At 42.2% G+C, this 20,646-nt stretch overlaps 2 protein-coding genes and 1 long non-coding RNA gene across 14 annotated transcripts in view; 1 reads left to right on the forward strand and 2 right to left on the reverse strand.

The window, feature by feature from the left end:
• Myo81F (Myosin 81F) overlaps nucleotides 1-20,646 on the reverse strand; it is a 1,428,838-nt gene that overhangs the window by 974,204 nt on the left and 433,988 nt on the right. The window lies entirely within an intron of this gene.
• LOC138913340 (uncharacterized) overlaps nucleotides 1-20,646 on the forward strand; it is a 275,105-nt gene that overhangs the window by 100,500 nt on the left and 153,959 nt on the right. The gene's annotated exons all lie outside the window — the stretch shown is intronic.
• On the reverse strand, nucleotides 18,190-19,663 carry LOC138913413 (uncharacterized). Its single transcript, XR_011419148.1, has 3 exons — nucleotides 19,073-19,663; nucleotides 18,718-19,001; nucleotides 18,190-18,660 (listed from the first exon to the last, which is right to left on the reverse strand). It is a non-coding gene; the product is annotated as an uncharacterized lncRNA (long non-coding RNA).

Consider the following 20,646-nt stretch of genomic DNA (forward strand, 5'->3'; position numbering starts at 1 on the left):
GCTGATCAAGAATATATATACTTTATTTGGTCGGAAACGTCTCCTTCACTGCGTTGCAAACATCTGACTGAAATTATAATACCCTCTACAAGGGTATAAAAACGCACGAATAGGTTCTATTATATGTATATCATTTATTCGGAGCGGCAAACGGACTGAGTGTTAAAACTTGGCTCCACGCTCTTAATATATATATGCAGGCCTACAAAGTAGTCGCTGAATAGATAAGTAATAGTCGCTGAATAGACAGCTTTGGAAGAATGAGTGAGACGGCGGCAAAAGATAAGCAAAGAGCGCTGCAGGTCCCGTCGTACACCTATGCGCGCCTGACTAGGCGCTGGCGCTCTGCTCCGAACAGAGTTCCTATAAAATTATTTAATTGCTTAAATGAGTTCCTATAAAAAAAGTGTAGAATTTTGTCACATTTCTTTAATTGTATTTTTTGTCTACTGAAAAAATGTATGCAAATAATTATGTTATGAGTGGAGCGTGGTCTATAAAGGACATATGATTGTTATCGCAATGCTGTATCGAGATTTTAGTGACGGCCAGGAACGATCATAGCCATCCAAGGACCCCCACTATTTTTGTAGATTTAAAAAAGAAAGTAGTAAAAAAACTGCGCCGGAGACGAAAAAAATTTAAGAAAAAATCGCGCGAATAAGGATTCTTGTGTCGCTGAGAAAAACAAATTCTATCTAGACGTTTGCTTTTGGGTGAAAAAGACTTAAAGAAAGGTTGAAATATATAATAATCCGATTTCTTCTGATTATCATAATAAATATACACATGTGGTCATCCATGGTTATGATAGTTCTTAAGAAATCGCTGAGCATCGAGCATCACTTTTACGCGGTTGTGGGGACTAGTTCCCTTTTAATACCAAATTAACAGATTTTTGGAATTTTAAATTAGTCTTATTTTGACAAAAAGGAAAAAGTGTACATATATTCATATATGATTTTTATAGCAAACGTTAGAAAAGCATATTTGTTTTTATAGCAAAACCGGGAACTTTAAATTTAAATTCCAAGAGAACCATGGCCGACCGCCAAGTTCTTTTTGCACGTAAATTCTTAAGAAATCGCGGTCCATCGAGGATAATTTTTTCGCGAATTTCGGGGGTGAGTCCGCTAATATATAGTATTACCCAAAATTGCATTGATACTTTTCGAAAAACTTTAAATATGTGGGCGCAGGACACATTTTAAAATCGTTAGTGGGTGATTGTGGGCGTTAAAGGGGGTGTGGCGCTCGTCTGAAATAAACTTGCGCTGCGTAGGAGGCCCAAGAATATGTGTGGAAAGTTTTAACCTTTTAGCTTTTGTAGTTTCCGAGATCTCAGCGTTCATACGGACAGACAGACAGACGGACAGACGAACATGGCTAGATCGACTCGGCTAGTGACCCTTATCAAGAATATATATACTTTATGGGGTCGGAAACGCTTCCTATTAGCTGTTACATAGTTTTGCATGAATACAATATAAAAGGGTTACTCTACGAGTAACGGGTATAAAAATCAAATTTTACACGTTTAAGACAACAAGAACCATTTTGTCTCGTTCCCTCAATTGCATATATTTTCTGTTGAATTTTCAACAATTCAGCAATTCAACAGTTTAGGGAATACCCTGGAAATGTTTTGTCCCTTTTTTTGTATGCATCAAATCATTGCCCTATAATATGTTTCAATATAACGGAGCATGTAAAAAACAGTTGATCGTTTTTTCGTTTGCTGTTACGGTCTGAACGAAACCGAAAAAATCTTGAAAATTTGGTTTCGGTCTGAGCGAAACACTTTATTTCAGTTTGTTTCGGTTTTCGGTTCACCGTTCTTGACTGAAAATAAATTTTTTCGGTCCTTCAAAAAACCGATTTTTGGGACTGTTTGTATGACTTTGTATGCCTTTCCTTTGCCTTACACCTTTAAAAATTTAAGCTAATATATAGAACATCTATTTGAAAATACATATACGGTAAATAACTTAATTATTAGGTGCATTACAATTACTGTTTCCATTATCTTCTAAAGAATACGCTGTTTTCAAGTTTTATAATAAAGCGCCATTGGTGATGCTGTTATACGAGTAAAAACATACAATGACCATCATCTCCTGAAGAATACGCGAATTTTAGTCTTGTAAGATAAAGCCTCTAAGTGATGTTGTTATACGAGTAAATATATACAATGGCCATCATCTTCTGCGGTTTCTAAAGAATACGCTGTTTTCAAGTTTTATGATTGTTCGTGAACGCTGTAACGCAGTTCTCTGGCCGGGGTAGAATCTCAATCGGGGCCAACGCACTCCCCATACAGGTGGTAGTTTTCCTGGTCTTTCTCCCTATCAGGTCCCTGTTCGGGCGCCACTTGTAACGCAGTTCTCTGGCCGGGGTAGAATCTCAATCGGGGCCAAGGAACCTATACAAGAAATTTATTTAGAAGGGTGGGACCTGTAGTAGGAATTTGTATGGGAAGGCTGTAAGGCGCCCGGATACGAGTGTTCTACGACGGGGTAGTCAATCGTAAAGGGCTGTTTCTGCACGGATTCTAATCGCCGAGTATACCTCTGTGCGCGAGAGCCGTTAGTCAAACCGATCTGCACACGAGGTTGACCACAAAACATCTATTAGCGCGCCGCCTAGCGGCCTGCGATGGGAATAGGGCCGACTACACTGCTTGGTGTGAAACCCACGAAGGATCCTGTTTAGGGCGTCCCCTGGTGATAGAACGAGGTACTAGTGGGTGATCGCCCTGCTTGGTGGGGAGCTTGGATGAGACCCGTCAGTAATGCCCTCTGGTGGCGGGGCGAGATACTAAAAAGGACGATCGCACTGCTTGGTAGTGAACTTAGATGATACCCGTCAGTGATGCCCTCTGGTGGCGGAGCGAGATACTAGAAAGAACGATCGCACTGCTTGGTGGTGAACTTGGATAGTTCCAATTGGAGTTGGCTGCGGGGCTACGGGGAGGGGAACTCCGCCGGGCATGAACGGCGCGGTTAATCCGCTCCGGGTGAGCTTGGGGTCTACGGGGTCGCCCACTCCGGATATACTCGGAGTCTACGGGTTTCTACCCTCCGGCTATACTCGAAGTCTACGGGTTTCTACCGTCCGGCTATTCTCCGAGTCTACGGGTTTCTACACTCCGGCTATTCTCGGAGTCTACGGGGTTCTACACTCCGGCTATTCTCGGAGACTAAGGGGGTTCTACACTCCGGCTAGGCTCGGAGTCTACAAGGATTCTAAGGAGGGAGCTCTCGTCCGAAATACGTCGTGTGGATGGGAAACCAAACACGCGTCGCCGATCGGGGTCAAGAACGGACGGGAGGAGGAGGAGGGGAACTGTAGTTTGGTTTGGTTTTTAGCTCTCAGGTCTATATTTGTCAATTAGTAAAAGTAGGGCCCTAGCTGCTGCCCTCACAATTAATATCCTTGCTTACGTGTAACTCTGGTACGTTTGCTAGTGCTGCGCGGATCGGCACGGAGGAGATGAGGTTTGGCGTCGGGCGCGTGCTTTTTGGTTCTCAATGGGACTCGGTGTCTCGGTACTGGTGTGTCGGAGGGATACTCGCGCACACGTCCACTCGCGGTGAAAAGTCGAAACCAAAGAGAGCGATTCAGATTCCTAGAGATCGCACTTCAGTTCGCGTCGTGTATTCTGAACCAGTACCCTTTTATCGATCGTGATATCGATCGCCCACCTCACGAGTGCGATAGCGGGTTAAGGAGGCTCTGCCCGTGGTGCGTGTCTCGGCTTCAAATTTAAACACCAGCTTAATTAGTTTCTCCTTAATTACTATTACTTCAATAAATGACATGGGGACTTCGTGTCCGAACTTAAAGCTAATTATAATACTAACTAACGATTTATCAAATGGGGTGACTCCGATGATCCTCGGCACGCTTGAAGAAGTTTGTACGCCGTCAGATTTAGGGCGTTACAACGCTTGCAGCTTTAATCATCTCTAATATAGATTGTTTCCAAACAGACAACCAGTATAGCTTTCACACACTTTAGAAGTTTAGCGACGAAGCTTTGACGTAAGTCACACCTATAAGTATGTAATGCTTAATTACATATTCCTAGATGTGGTATAAATAGAAGTTTCGACGCCCAGCTCTCATCCTCTTCTCTGGCTGATGAGGTAGCGTTGACGACCTACCGAAATTTGCAAATCCCAGAAAGTCCGAGGTTCACTCCTCACCGAGTGCAGTGTGTTGAAATGCTAGACTGTTGAATTATAAACTCAACTTCTAAAAAATGACCTCGAGTTCGCTAACGCACTCAATAGTAAATATAGGTCGTGTTTGCGCACTTTGCGCTTTTATAATGAAATATGTTGAATAGTGTAAGGCGGGAGCGGGAGCGCTCGCGAATTCGCCCCGTCTCTCGCCCCTTTCGTTAAGTTAGGCTTAAGCGTTTATATATTGAAATTAAAGAGTCAGTTGTTATATGAATCTCATTGCGCAAACTCCCTTTCGTCGTCGCCAAAAATAAAATATCAAATTTCCCTGCAATCACAAGTATTCGCGTTGTAATACAAAATAGTATTAAATTTTCATGGTGACCCCGACGTGATTAGCAGTGGAACTCGAGTTGTTATTTTTTTTGGTGAAACAAACAAATTAATCAAATAAATTGATTTGTTGCTGACGATTTAATTCGTCGTTGCTGCCGATTTAATTCGTCGTTGCTGCCGCCAAATAAAATTGTTGCCGCCAAATAAAATTGTTGGAAGTTTGGAAGCTGCAGTTTCTTCGATTTCCATTGCCGCTGCTGTTCTCAATCGCCGTTAGCTGGACCTGTGTAGTTGTTGTTGCCGCTGCTTGTCGCCTGTTGCTGCCGATTTACTTCGTGGTTGCTGCCGCCAATTTAATTTCTGGGCCAGTAAACTGTTGTTGCCGCTGAAATCAGTTGCTGCCTACTGAAATACGCCTTTGCTACGGCTGGAAAATTTTGGCCGCTGCAGTTCTCAACCGCCGTTATCGCCAAATTCACCGCTGTAATCCCCTACGCACAGGAAGAAGGGCATATGGATTCGAAGAGGGAAGTTACCGACGGATGTAAATCGTCCCACCAGGTATAGAGTGCTAAAAGTTGAAAGTTAATCTGTGGCGTTTTGTAAATTGTGTTTTTGGCCCATCTTTCAACTTTTTGCATTCGTGTGAAAAATTCGGTAGATAGCGAGCATTCTAACCAAGATATAAATAAAACTTGCATGCACTAACGATTATAATTCTCATAATTCCATACAAATATACATATTTCGAATTATAAATACATAAGTGAATCGCTTTGGACCAAAATCAAATAAATATTTGTCGGCATCCTGGTTGTTCAAAGAATAAAATTCCCCCATTTCTCGTCGTAGTGAACACCAATTATAGCTTTGCAAAAATTAAAAGGGTAAAAGTTGGGAAGTGTGAAAATTTCTAATTCGAGAATTAAATTCCCGGCAAATTTTCGGCCGCGCATTTTTCTCAAATTTCCCTCGCTTTTCGCCATTTCCCGCGCTTTTAGGCGTCAGGTTTATATATGCGTTGCCCTTAGTTATCGGTCAGTGCATCATTCTCCGTTAGCATTGCGTTGAGCACCGCCACCCGTACACATACACACACACGCACAGACAGCGCAGCCCGTTCTTTCGAGTTCTCTTTCGTCGTTTTCGTTTTCGATCGCTGGAACGGTGCAAGCGTTGTTTTTTGGTGTTTGAGCTTGGCGTGTGCTCCCCTACACGACGTGCGCTCGGCATATTATAATTATTGAATTATTATAATAAATTAGGATTCCTTAAATTAATTCCTCAATTCATTTAAATAACTTCCCTACACTGCTTGCGTTCAGCTTATTCCTCTCGTTGGTTATTAAATTTAATATATTTAAAATCAAATTTTTGTATACATTTACATAAATACAATTTAAAAAACAAAAAACTAAAATAAATTAAATTATAAACTCTTCGATACAAAAAAAAAAAAAAAAAAATGCCAAAATCTGACAGTAACAACAAGGACATCGAAGGGTTGAAAAACCAACGAGATGGATATATGAAGAGTATAGAGCGAACGCAAAAATATTTAAAGGAGGGTCGATACTCCTTAAATACGGTTAAGTTAGAATGTCGATTAGAAATCCTAAATACGCACATTGAAAATGCTTCGTTTATTCAGAATAAAATTGAAGCGAAAGATGGAGATGATGAGTACCGCGATGAGTTAGAAGAGACTGCGATAATAGCAAAATCGTTGCTAATTTCCCTAATCGCGGAAACAAAGCTTAAGAAAAAAATTTAACCATCTAATATCGTGTTTGGCTGGAGACGCGCTAGGAACAGTCAGGGCATTCCAAGTTACAGCGAATAATTACCCAAAAGCCCTGGCTAGCCTAAGGCGGGTGTACGATAATGATTGCTTAATTTTTTTTGACAATGTATCGACACTGTTTAATCTGCCAAAGATTTCCCAGCCATCAGCTACAGCCTTGAGAAACCTGATCGACACAGTCACAGCGCTATACGATTCTCTTTTGTCCATTGGGGATGACAAACGTATTACGAATGCCATCCTCATCCATCTAGTAATGGGCAAAGTCGATGCAGGAACTAAAAGAAAATGGGAAGAACAGTTAGATTATACTTCGCTTCCTCTTTGGAGCGAGTGTGAGTCGGCCCTGAACAAGCGCTATCAGCATATGGTTGCCGAAGAAGCGTGTAAGCCAAAAATTGTTCAGCAGAGCCAGGCTTATCCTAAGAAGAATGGAAATAGGAGTTTTTCGTTTGTTGCTGCCATAGACGACCCCGAAGTATGTGTGTTTTGCAACTCAGCAGAACATCAAGTAGGAAGTTGCACTGCTTTTGCTGCCCTAACAGTTCATCAAAGATTCGATTTTGCAAAAAAGGCTCCTTTATGCATTAACTGCCTCCGAAAGGGCCACACGATAAAAAGGTGCAAATCGAAAAGATGCAGGGTGTGTAAGTCCTCACACCACACATTGCTGCACATTTACTCGCCATTAAATCTCGCGTTGCCAGCTCCTCCTCAGCCCACGCTCTTGCAGAATACTCCATCCACTTCGCATGTTATGCATGCGACTGCATCGGATAAAGTTATTCTTGCCACAGCCATCGTGAGCGTCCAAACAAAAAGTGGCGAATTAGTTTTGGCTCGAGCGTTGCTCGATTCTGCTTCACAAGTGAATTTTGTGACCGATGAGCTCGCTCAGAGACTTCAGATTAAGAGAGAGGACGTGTGTTTGAGCTTGCGGGGCATTGGTGGAACTAATGCTCAAGCAACCAAGAAAATTCACACGATAGTTAAGTCGCGAGTGGGTAGCAGTCAATTGTCGTCCGAATTTTACATACTAAAAAATATTTCTGGTTATCATCCGGATCAAACGGTGAACACCAGCGGCTGGAGGGTGCCTGAAAATATTCAATTGGCAGATCCATTCTTCTTCAAGCCCCAAAAAATAGATATGCTTATAGGCGCCGACTCGTTCTTTGAACTATTGTCAGTGGGCCAGAAAAAGCAAGGGCCTGAGTTTCCCATTTTGCAAAAAACAGTTCTCGGCTGGATAGTGTCAGGGAGATGTGACTCAGAAAATATAAGAAATACGGAAAAGTTGGTACATCTCAGCTGCCAGAAAGAAGAACCCTGCGGAAATTTTGGTCTGTGGAGGACTTGCCGCCCAAGGCCAAGGTCCATACTCCTGAGCAGCAACTTTGTGAGCAACACTTTGAGAAAAGCACTCAAAGATTGTCGTCCGGGAGATTTTCGGTTCGTCTGCCGTTCAAATCTGACCCAAACACTCTTGGTTCATCATATGAAGTTGCGAAACGTAGATTTTTGTCGCTTGAAAGAAGATTATCCAAAGATCGTTCTTTAAAAAAGATGTATCTGGAATTCATGGAAGAATATGAAGCGATGGGCCATATGTCTTCTACGAACAATAAAATCCCAGACAGTCCGCACTATTTCATTCCGCACCAATGCGTGCTGCGACCTCAAAGCACCTCGACAAAGTTGAGAGTGGTATTCGACGCCTCGAGCCGTACATCGACGCAGGTCGCGTTGAATGACATTTTGATGGTTGGCCCCACCATTCAAGAGGAGCTGTATTCGACCCTGCTTCGGTTCAGACTGCACAAGTTTGCGCTTGCAGCAGCCGTAAAAAAGATGTATCGTCAAGTAATGGTTGACGAAGCTGACCGAAACTTTCAGCTCATAGTGTGGAGACGAGATCCATCTGAGTTTCTAAAAATCTTCAAGCTGAACACCGTGACTTATGGTACTTCGCCAGCCCCTATCTGGCGATTCGGTGTTTAAATCGGCTTGGAGAGATCGCGCAGGATTCGTGTCCAAAAGCCGCCAAGGTCATTCAGAATGACTTTTATGTTGACGATTTGTTGACTGGCGCCAGAAGCGTTGAGGACCTGCTAAGCCTTTGAGACGAAGTTTCTCAGGTATTGCAAGAGGCAGGATTTGAATTGGCAAAGTGGTTTTCTAACTGCCCAGAGTTATCCGCATCTGAAAGCACTGTCATGCCGCTAACGGCAGACTCAGACGTAACTAAGACCCTTAGCGTGGTTTGGTTGCCGGGTAAAGATTACTTTCAATTTCGGTTGGACGACTCTTTCCTGGATCTTCGTGCGACAAAACGAAACATACTGTCGGTGACTGCCCGATTTTTCGATCCGCTTGGCCTGTTGTGCCCTCTAGTGACTAGGGCAAAAATGTTGTTGCAGGAACTGTGGCTTCGAAAGTTAGACTGGGACGAGTCGCTGCCGATGCAACTGCAGACATCTTGTGAAGCTTTTAAGGGAACGCTGTTGCAACTGCCCAAGATCTAGGTATCGCAATTCGTTCATAAAGACGCCAAAGTCCCGGCAGAAATATATGGTTTCGCTGACGCTTCTATGCGAGCATATGGAGCGTGCATCTATGTTCGCACTAGTACCGCTGAAGGTTTAAAAGTATCTTTATTGACAGCAAAATCCAAAGTAGCTCCCCTCAAGACGAAAACTTTGCCCCGCCTTGAGTTGTGCGCAGCTCACCTTCTTGCGGATCTTTATAATCGTGTAAGACCATTGCTTAATTTTCCGATCACAAAGGTTCCTATGGACGGACTCGGAGATCACTCTGCATTGGATTAAAACGCATCCGTCGTCGTTGTCGGTTTTCGTCTCAAACCGATTTGCAGAGATCCAAGAGTGGTCGGAAAAGGCAATTTGGCGACATGTCCCCACGAAAGTAAACCCAGCGGACATCGTGTCACGGGGATGTGACGTTGAGGAACTCACAGCTTCCATTTGGTTCGATGGCCCGTCGTTTTTGCTCGATGCAGAAAAAGATTGGCCTGTGAATCGACACTTCAAAGTACCTGCTGATGTCGTGTCGATGGAATTACGCAAATCAGTTTTGGCGCTTGTGGTTATCCCTGAGCCTAATTGTGTGCTTCAGAAAATAGAATCCTTTTCGTCGCACATAAGGCTTCTAAGGGTTTTCGTGTGGGTCTTTCGGTTTATTCAAAGGTGCAAAAAAGTGTCGCAGCCTTTTGAAAAAAGTATTACTCCAAGAGAACTGAATTTTGCGTTCGAGAAAATAGTGGAAGTGATTCAATCTCACGAGTTCAGTGACGACATAGGCATAATTCGGAAAAATAAACCGGTTGCAACGAATATTCAAAAACTAAGCCCTTTTCTCCAGGAGAAAAAACTAGATTGGTGTTCCTCGTCATTGCTGCGAGTTGGGGGTCGGTTATTGAATGCTCCTATCCCGTACGAAGCCAAATTCTTGTTGTTGTTGTCGAAAGGCTCACAGTTTGTTAAAGCCTACGTGTCCTACCTGCACGTCACAAATTGTCATGCTGGCCCTCGAGCTCTTGTAAGTCTGTTGCGAGAAAAGATATGGTTGGTAAATGCGCGGGAAGTTTGCCGCAGAACAGTTCGGTCTTGCATTCGTTGCTTTCGGTGCAAGTCTCAACTCTTCACGCAAATCATGGGGAACTTGCCATCGACAGACTTCGAGCTCTCCGCCCTTTTAATTTTTGTGGTGTTTTTAATATCTGTGGTGTTGATTTTTGTGGCCCATTTAACACAACGTATCGTATTCGTGGTAAGCCGCCGTACAAATCATACGTGGCATAGTTTGTATGTTTTGCGTCCAAAGCGGTCCACTTAGAGTTAGTGTCCGACCTCACCACTGATGCGTTTTTGTTGGCATTCCAAAGGTTCGTGAGTCGACGCGGGATTCCGGAGAAGGTGTGGTGCGACAACGCGACGAACTTCGTCGGAGCCGATCGCCACATGAGAGAGTTCCGGGCCCGTCTGGAGGAGCAGGGGGGCGGTATCGCAACATTCGCATCAAGAAGAGGATGCGAGTTTGTGTTCATACCGCCCAGAGCACCTCACTTCGGCGGACTTTGGGAGGCAGGTGTGAAGTCTGCAAAGCACCTGTTCCTTCGGACGGTCGGCGAAGACATCCTGACCGCGGAGGAGCTCGGAACTCTCCTCACCAGCGTGGAGGCCGTGCTCAACTCCAGGCCCCTCGGAGCGATCAGCACAGATCCCAACGACGGCGAAGCACTAAGCCCAGGCCATCTCCTGATCGGCGGGCCCCTACTAGCTCCACCCTCAGCAGCGCTCCCGGACCAAGTCAGCCCAACCTGCTTGCGACGATGGCGCAGTGTCTCGTGTCTCAGGCACAGGTTTTGGCAGCGATGGTCCCGGGAGTACGTCTCGAGCCCCCAGGCGAAAAACAAGTGGCACCAGGAGGTTCCAAACGTCGCCGTGGGAGCTCTCGTCGTCGTCGCCGAGGACAATCTTCCGCCGCAGCAGTGGATGATCGGTCGGATCGTGGCGGTGCACGTCGGCGCTGACGGCAAGGTCCGAGTGGCGGACGTGAAAACAAAGGATACGACGTATCGGCGAGCGGTCCATAGGCTGGCGGTGCTGCCTGTGGCGTGCTGAAGACGGTGGTCCTTCAGAGGGGGCGGTGTTTGCGCACTTTGCGCTTTTATAATGAAATATGTTGAATAGTGTAAGGCGGGAGCGGGAGCGCAATAAAGCTTTAATCGCGCTCGCGAATTCGCCCCTCTCTCGCCCCCTTCGTTAAGTTAGGCTTAAGCGTTTATATATTGAAATTAAAAAGTCAGTTGTCATATGAATCTCATTGCGCAAACTCCCTTTCGTCGTTGCCAAAAATAAAATATCAAATTTCCCTGCAATCACAAGTATTCGCGTTGTAATACAAAATAGTATTAAATTTTCAGGTCGATTAAAAATCACTAACTAACAAAAAGGGAGACTCGCCCTACAACAATCGCATAATAAAAATTGCATTAAAAAATGCGTACGTTTCGAATACAACAGTTAAGTAATTAGTTGTTGTTATTCACGTCTGAAAAACTTGGGAAACAGATTGTTTCCAAACAGACAACCAATATAGCTTTCACACACTTTAGAAGTTTAGCGACGAAGCTTTGAAGTAAGTCACACCTATAAGTATGTAATGCTTAATTACATATTCCTAGATGTGGTATAAATAGAAGTTTTGACGCCCAGCTCTCATCCTCTTCTCTGGCTGATGAGGTAGCGTTGACGACCTACCGAAATTTGCAAATCCCAGAAAGTCCGAGGTTCATTCCTCACCGAGTGCAGTGTGTTAAAATGCTAGACTGTTGAATTATAAACTCAACTTCTAAAAAATGACCTGGAGTTTGCTAACGCACTCAATAGTAAACATAGGTCGATTAAAAATCACTAATGAAATAAATAAATAAATAAATAAATAAATAAATAAATAAATAAATAAAATAGTCAAGTAGAGGTTTATTTCATGCCTATTAACAGTTTTTTTGTGTGACTCACACTTAAATAGAGGTTCTGTATTATAATTTTGAAGATTAACTGTCACTTTTGCGTTCGCCAATAAAAGTTATAGTCGAAGAAATGATAACTATTATTATACCCTTGCAGAGGGTATTATAATTTTGGTCAGAAGTTTGTAACGCAGTGAAGGAGACGTTTCCGACCCCATAAAGTATATACATTCTTGATCAGGATCAATAGGCGAGTCGATATAGCCATGTCCGTCTGCTTCAATACCGTTTGCGAGCTCAGTTTAAAAGCTAGCGACTTAAAACTTTCACAGTCATCCTAAAACATGTGTACGCAGATCAAGTTTGACAATTGACCCGATCGGACGTCTATATCCTATAGCTATAACTTGCCAAAACCAAAGATTTTTCGCTCAGTGTAAAAGTTATTGACATGAATCTTTCCAAATCGTATTTTTTTGGTGCATACCTTAATCAGGGTAAAAGCGCGTGCCGATCGGACGTCTATATCCTATAGCTCCCATAGGAATAATAGGGTGAAATAGGTTAAAATTTTATGTTTTTCAGGATATTTCGCGCAGTGTAAAAACTATTGACATGAATCTTTCCAAATCTTATTTTTTTGTGCATACCTTGATCAGGGTAAAAGCTCGTTCCGATCGGACGTCTATTTCCTATAGCTCCCATAGGAGCAATAAGGAGACAAATTTAAAAATTTAATTTTTTGAATTATGAAATATTTTGTTTTTAATTCATGTTGCTATTGTAGTCAAATTTTAATTCGTGAAATCTTCAAGGGTATTAAAACTTCGGCTTGCCGAAGCTAGCTTCCGTCCTCGTTTTTAAATTATATTCGCCTCCAAGGGACTTGACTTTCATCAACGACTTCATCCTTACTATGCATCCTTACTTACCTGCACTATGGGCAAAAAGTCAGAAATTAACGCATAAAGTTGAAGTTGTTATCATTTTAATATACAAAATTGAATGTATTTTTCAATTAGGAATACTCTGGATAAAATAAAACTGTTTTCAAAAAATTTTTAAAAGCTGCGATTTGAATTTCCCGCGATAACAAAGTCGGCTGATTGATTGCTAGCTTGATTTATAAAAATGAAACTGTAAAAATTAATAAACATTGCATCTATCATGTGGCAGCCGAATATGAGTTTTGCCGCTTAACATTGCTGGAGGTTTGGGAGAGCAATGGACGCGACGCCTCTGCCTTAAAAAAGTGGATTTTAGAAAAAAATTTAAATGTGAATGAAGTCAGCATGTCACAGGTTAACGAAATCGAGGAAAAAGTTAACACGCTCATATCACACATCAAAAAGCACCTCGACAAAGTTGAGAGTGGTATTCGACGCCTCGAGCCGTACATCGACGCAGGTCGCGTTGAATGACATCTTGATGGTTGGCCCCACCATTCAAGAGGAGCTGTATTCGACCCTGCTTCGGTTCAGACTGCACAAGTTTGCGCTTGCAGCAGACGTAAAAAAGATGTATCGTCAAGTAATGGTTGACGAAGCTGACCGAAACTTTCAGCTCATAGTGTGGAGACGAGATCCATCTGAGTTTCTAAAAATCTTCAAGCTGAACACCGTGACTTATGGTACTTCGCCAGCCCCTATCTGGCGATTCGGTGTTTAAATCGGCTTGGAGAGATCGCGCAGGATTCGTGTCCAAAAGCCGCCAAGGTCATTCAGAATGACTTTTATGTTGACGATTTGTTGACTGGCGCCAGAAGCGTTGAGGACCTGCTAAGCCTTCGAGACGAAGTTTCTCAGGTATTGCAAGAGGCAGGATTTGAATTGGCAAAGTGGTTTTCTAACTGCCCAGAGTTATCCGCATCTGAAAGCACTGTCATGCCGCTAACGGCAGACTCAGACGTAACTAAGACCCTTAGCGTGGTTTGGTTGCCGGGTAAAGATTACTTTCAATTTCGGTTGGACGACTCTTTCCTGGATCTTCGTGCGACAAAACGAAACATACTGTCGGTGACTGCCCGACTTTTCGATCCGCTTGGCCTGTTGTGCCCTCTAGTGACTAGGGCAAAAATGTTGTTGCAGGAACTGTGGCTTCGAAAGTTAGACTGGGACGAGTCGCTGCCGATGCAACTGCAGACATCTTGTGAAGCTTTTAAGGGAACGCTGTTGCAACTGCCCAAGATCTAGGTATCGCAATTCGTTCATAAAGACGCCAAAGTCCCGGCAGAAATATATGGTTTCGCTGACGCTTCCATGCGAGCATATGGAGCGTGCATCTATGTTCGCACTAGTACCGCTGAAGGTTTAAAAGTATCTTTATTGACAGCAAAATCCAAAGTAGCTCCCCTCAAGACGAAAACTTTGCCCCGCCTTGAGTTGTGCGCAGCTCACCTTCTTGCGGATCTTTATAATCGTGTAAGACCATTGCTTAATTTTCCGATCACAAAGGTTCCTATGGACGGACTCGGAGATCACTCTGCATTGGATTAAAACGCATCCGTCGTCGTTGTCGGTTTTCGTCTCAAACCGATTTGCAGAGATCCAAGAGTGGTCGGAAAAGGCAATTTGGCGACATGTCCCCACGAAAGTAAACCCAGCGGACATCGTGTCACGGGGATGTGACGTTGAGGAACTCACAGCTTCCATTTGGTTCGCTGGGCCGTCGTTTTTGCTCGATGCAGAAAAAGATTGGCCTGTGAATCGACACTTCGAAGTACCTGCTGATGTCGTGTCGATGGAATTACGCAAATCAGTTTTGGCGCTTGTGGTTATCCCTGAGCCTAATTGTGTGCTTCAGAAAATAGAATCCTTTTCGTCGCACATAAGGCTTCTAAGGGTTTTCGTGTGGGTCTTTCGGTTTATTCAAAGGTGCAAAAAAGTGTCGCAGCCTTTTGAAAAAAGTATTACTCCAAGAGAACTGAATTTTGCGTTCGAGAAAATAGTGGAAGTGATTCAATCTCACGAGTTCAGTGACGACATAGGCATAATTCGGAAAAATAAACCGGTTGCAACGAATATTCAAAAACTAAGCCCTTTTCTCCAGGAGAAAAAACTAGATTGGTGTTCCTCGTCATTGCTGCGAGTTGGGGGTCGGTTATCATCATTTTAATATACAAAATTGAATGTATTTTTCAATTAGGAATACTCTGGATAAAATAAAACTGTTTTCAAAAAAATTTTAAAAGCTGCGATTTGAATTTCACGCGATAACAAAGTCGGCTGATTGATTGCTAGCTTGATTTATAAAAATGAAACCGTAAAAATTAATAAACATTGCATCTATCATGTGGCAGCCGAATATGAGTTTTGCCGCTTAACATTGCTGGAGATTTGGGAGAGCAATGGACGCGACGCCTCTGCCTTAAAAAAGTGAATTTTAGAAAAAAATTTAAATGTGAATGAAGTCAGCATGTCACAGGTTAACGAAATCGAGGAAAAAGTTAACACGCTCATATCACACATCAAAAAATATTTCCCTAAATGCAACCGAATGTTGTCTAGATTTAAGGCTCAGCACTCATCATGGCTTTCGCAGACAATTATTATAACCATTGAAAAACAGTTTACGGGAAGGCCAAAACTAAGTTATGAACAGGCTGGAATACGTCTAAAACAAAAGTTAGCAAACGATCTTTATCAGAAATAAATTCAACAGATCACTTCTTACATGCGGCTTTTGTTTCAGCGAAGAGAGAGGATAATTTGCTTAATGCATTAAAAGGTGTCAGAGAACAACAGACGGGCAACGCGACTGGAACTTTGAAATCTCTGGTGATTATTAAACTTACCCCTGATGAAGAATTGGCATTTTTTTTTTTTTAAATTACAAAATGTGGATTTGGACTCTGCCGATGATTCTAATCAAAACCTAAATATAATACTTGATGATGCAGAAAAAGAGACATATCTATGGATAAAATATTACAACATAACCTTAAAATTCATTTGTTTTTTTATTGGTTGTGGGAGAAGGGGTAAGGGGGTGGCTTAATTAAAAAAAGAAAAAAAATCCGAAATTCTACATTAACATTTTACATTGTTATGCCAAATTTAAAACATCTAGCTTTAAAATTTGACTTCATGCGTAAATTTCTGACTATTTGCCCATTGTGCCTTGTTCAAAAGCTCGGGAAAGTGTTTTATACATTTTTTTAAACACTGCCAAAGTATTAAATCAAGTCTACGGCATCTAGATGAATCTGAAATATGCGTAATAAACTTTGAAGCCGTTGCGCACCACCTAAAACTAATTATTTTTTTACTTTTTCTTTCTTTTATAGATTAAGGATACAAAAAGCCAATATAAGAAGGGGTGAGAACATTACCCGAAAAATGTCATACAAAAAAAGTCCACCCTAGTGTACACAGTACGTATACTTTAAGCGGGAGTACACAAATCTGGGGTACATGCGTGAGGTGCCACCTGAGCAAAACGCTACTGGAAATCAGTGCTGGGTCGAAAGCTACGAGTAGTTTACGATGGATCATTTCGCGAGTTGAACTCGGGTAATGGGTATCGAATACACCATGTATACAAACGAACAATAGCGACAAACGGCAGAAACGTCACCAGTAAAAGTTCTCGGACTGTACTGGCATCCTGGAAAAGACGTTCTAACGTACAATGTCGGTCTAGCTGCTAGTCTTGTCCGCCGTCTCGAGGATATTTGATTCTCTCAGACTCTTGGCACCCATTGTTATCCCATTCAAAATCCGGTTCCAAAAGCTCTGGCTCTTGAATTTGGATTGGGATGATCCACTCCCAACTAAACTGGCGGACAACTGGCTGAAGTGGAGAGCAGATCTGGACACTCTTCAAAAATTCCGATTACCGCAATTTGTTGCCAACGATCTGGACAAAATCGAACTCCTCGGATTTTCAGATGCTTCAACCAAGGTGTATGCTGCTGTGGTGTACAGCAGAGTCATAACGGACGATGGCTCCATCTCGGTGTTCATTGTGGCTGGAAAAACAAGGGTGGCTCCACTAAAACAACAATCCTTGCCACGTCTGGAACTTTGCGCAGCACTTCTTCTCAGCCCACTGATTGGCTCAATCACATCTGGAATATGCCACAAGAACCTAACTGTTTTTGGCTGGTCCGACTTTTCAATAGTGCTCTCCTTGCTGTCATTTGCGCCAGCACAACTCAAGACATTTTTTAGAAACAGAACCTCGGAAATCCTTGACACCATTCCACATTGGGATGAAAAGCCTTTTTTTGGCATAAAGTCCAAAATTATTTTGTGAAATTTTTGGTTTTTCTTTTTTTATCCGTTTAAAAAATGTTCAACTATCATAAAACTATTTTTAAAATATTTTTGTTACCATCCCTGGCTTTTTGACAGCTCTCTAAAGTCAGCTGTTCGAGTTAAGTTGCGCGCGCCTAAGTTTTTCTACGAAGTGTCACAAAAGTTTAATTATTTATTCTATTGCAAATTACGCGCATTCTTTTCGGCTAAATTATGTAAAATCTTCGTCAAGGTATGTATAATATTGCTTAAAGGGCTTACACTAGAAATGCTTTTGTTTTGTGCTGTTTTTAATTGTTTTATTGAACCATGTTTTGTGTAGAAGTTAACCTATAAATATTTGTGTTTCGTGGAGTAAAACTAGCAAGTGTACGCAGGATTGCGAAAAGTGCAAATGTGGTAATATGTGTTATTGTGTATATGATTAAATGAAGTTGATAACTTTTGCGCATACTTGCGCCATTTCGTAATATTTAAATAGATTCGGAACAACTCGACATTAGTAGGGGCGAACTGCTGGAAGTGTGGCTGAAGAATAATCGCAGCTATGTCGATACCGTTCACTGGATGTGCGAAAGGCTCAAAAATAAAAACAGACATTAAAAACTTTTGTTTCTCATGTTAGCTGCTAAAGAAACAATATAGGCATGTTAAATGCTTCAAAAATGCAAATGCAAGCTGGCTTGCATCAGAAATATAATTTTCTGAAAAAAACAAGACTGGTCGGCCCCACTTAAATTACGAGAAAGGTGGATCGCGTTTGAAAAGAAAGATGGCTTCAAATCTCTCGAAAGAAAATCCTAAAAGTCTTCTAATGCGCTTTTAGAGGCACCCCCTGTTGATGCAGTAATTGATAAACCGCATTTCGAGTTCGAACAAAATTTGGACTTTGAGTTAAATACAGATGATGAGTAAAATAAAAATATAACACGTACATTTTATTTATATATGGAATTTGGCCGGCTGACTGGGGGTGGTAAAAATCAAAAACTAATGTGGGCGACCTTCGCGGTCGGGATTGGTTCATGTGGGCGTGGTCAAAATCAAAAACTAATGAAAACCGAAATTTTACAATAGTCTAAAATTATGTACAAACAAATTTAAGTCCGTATTGTTAAAATTACCTTCGCGGTCGAGGGTGGTTAATGTGGGCGTGGTCGAAATCAAAAACTAATGAAAACCAAAATTTTACAATGGTCTTAATAATATGTACAAGAAAATTGAAATCCGTATATTTAAAATTAGAGTTTATGCCAAAAAAGGCTTTTCATACCAATGTGCATTCCAAGGAGTGCTTAACGTCTCGTGGACTCCAAAACAAATCCAACTGTCTTCCATTTGCTGTGGAAGGGGCCTCAATGGACCAATTCATCCACTTGATGATCTATTCAACGTACTCAAAATCCAGCTCACGAAGAGGTTTCTAGAGCGCTCCCACTTAATTAGATCAAAGCGGCAATGATTCTCTGCATAAAACAAGGTTGTTTCCAAAACGATTACCAATTGCTCCTCAATAAAAAATCCCTAAGGAACCGAACACAGCTGATCAAACTGGCGCCCATAATCGACAAAAACGATTTCCTAAGGGGTTGGCAGACGATTACACCACTCGCAGTTGTCAAGGGATGCAAAACACACCAGTTTTGCTACCAAAAACACATCGCATCTCAATGCTGATACTGGAACACGAGCACCGAGTGAACCTCCATCCTGGCGTTTCTTCACTTTTTGTTATTGTTCGGCAAAAATTCTGTATATTTGGAGCACGTAATCTAAATCGCAAGATAACACACGACTGTTTAGCTTGCTTTCGTCAACGCTACCACACATCCCAGCAACAAATGGCTGATTTACCCAGCGTACTCATTACTCAAGCGCTTCCATTTATATATACTGGTTGCGACTACGCAGGTCCAATCCTTCTGAAAGATGCCAAGGTTTGAAAGCCACGTATTAGCAAGGGCTACATAAGCCTATTTGTTTGCATGGTTACCTAGGCCATCCACCTGGAACTTGCCACAGTCCTGACGACGGAATTGCTTTCTTCACAGACACACAAGGACACCGTATCTATCTTGCGGATGAAGGCATCCAATGGGTACTTATTCTCCCGAGAGAAATGACAGTTCGTTATGTCAAGCTACATATTCGCAGAATAACCGGAAACTCAACGCTCACCTTTGAACAGATGCGCACACTTCTAGCTCAAATAAGCGCAGTGATAAGTTCACGCCCCTTGTGCCACACACCGGATACGGAAACTGGCTACCTATTACCTGTTCACTTCTTAATTGAGCGACCCTTAACCACAGGGCCAGATCCCGATTTGAGTCACATCCCAGTGGGCCGATTAGGATATTGGCAAAGCATCCAGTCTATGCTACAAGGACTCAGGAGTATCTGATTACTCTGCAGCAACGTCCAAAATGGTCTAGGAATGAACTTTTGGGCACTTAGTTCTAGGGGAGAAGGGGGCACGAATGGTAAGAAAAGTTTGATTAGACATAGCAGCTATAAATAAAGGGAACGGCTGTTCATTTGGCTATAACTTTTTCCTACATAATTTTGAAGTCAATTGCAAAGGCTTCGAAGAACGTTGCAAAATGTCAACATACTTTTTTAACTAGTCCAGCCCCAGTTCTGGCGTTAAAAGTTTTAACTTAAAACAGTACGAAACGTAGTTTTATTAATTATTAATTTTATTGGACACTTTGGCCACCAATCTTTTAATCTAAAATTGACTGGAATTTGGTGTTTTTTGTAAGCCTTTTCCATGATATAAAACTGCGGTTACAGTTAGTGTCAAAATAGATGTCACACGAGGCTTCGGACCAGTATGTGTGATTTTTCGAGGTGGTGCTTCTGGAAGTGGTAAAGCACTCTCAATAGCATAGTCCAAATCTAGTTCTTCTCTTATCAGCTGTATTTCCGGATCATCCACTTGGTTGACGTGATTATTGGTTATTTGGTCAACTGCAAGGCTCTCTTCAGGAGGTGGACGGTCAGTGACGTTAGAAGGCATAGTCAATGTCAGACAATTTTGCATGTTCTTTTGATGAGCCAATGCATGACTTAAAATGTGTTGAAAATAGAAGAAATCTGTCGGCATTCATCCATCCGGATGAATTTGCTGTCCTGGGGATCCATTTAAAAATCTCGGTTGAAATCGGACTCGTGGAAATATGAAAAATTGTGGAATTGTGGATTCATGAGGAAACTGTTAGTGCAATGGTAATAAATTGACATCTTTCAGCTGAAGTCACTTTCCCAACTTGCTTCACACCACACTTAGCTATAACTTGATCTGGCCCATGCGCGGATCCACGGGGGGTGATTTGGGTGATATGTCACCCCCCACTCGGGTGAAAAATGAAAAAAAAATTTTGGTGTTCAAAAAGTATGCAACAAAAAACTTGTTCTGATATCACCCCCCACAAAGAAATCCTGGATCCGCCACTGATCTGGCCCTTGGACTGTAGTGACGCCGGACTCATCCATGATCCATATGCGGCTGCACCTTTAGCTGGTCCATCATTGTGGCCAAATTTGTATAAAACATTTCCACAT

The sequence above is a fragment of the Drosophila takahashii genome, chromosome 3R, assembly GCF_030179915.1.
Source record: "Drosophila takahashii strain IR98-3 E-12201 chromosome 3R, DtakHiC1v2, whole genome shotgun sequence".
NCBI lineage: Eukaryota > Metazoa > Arthropoda > Insecta > Diptera > Drosophilidae > Drosophila > Drosophila takahashii.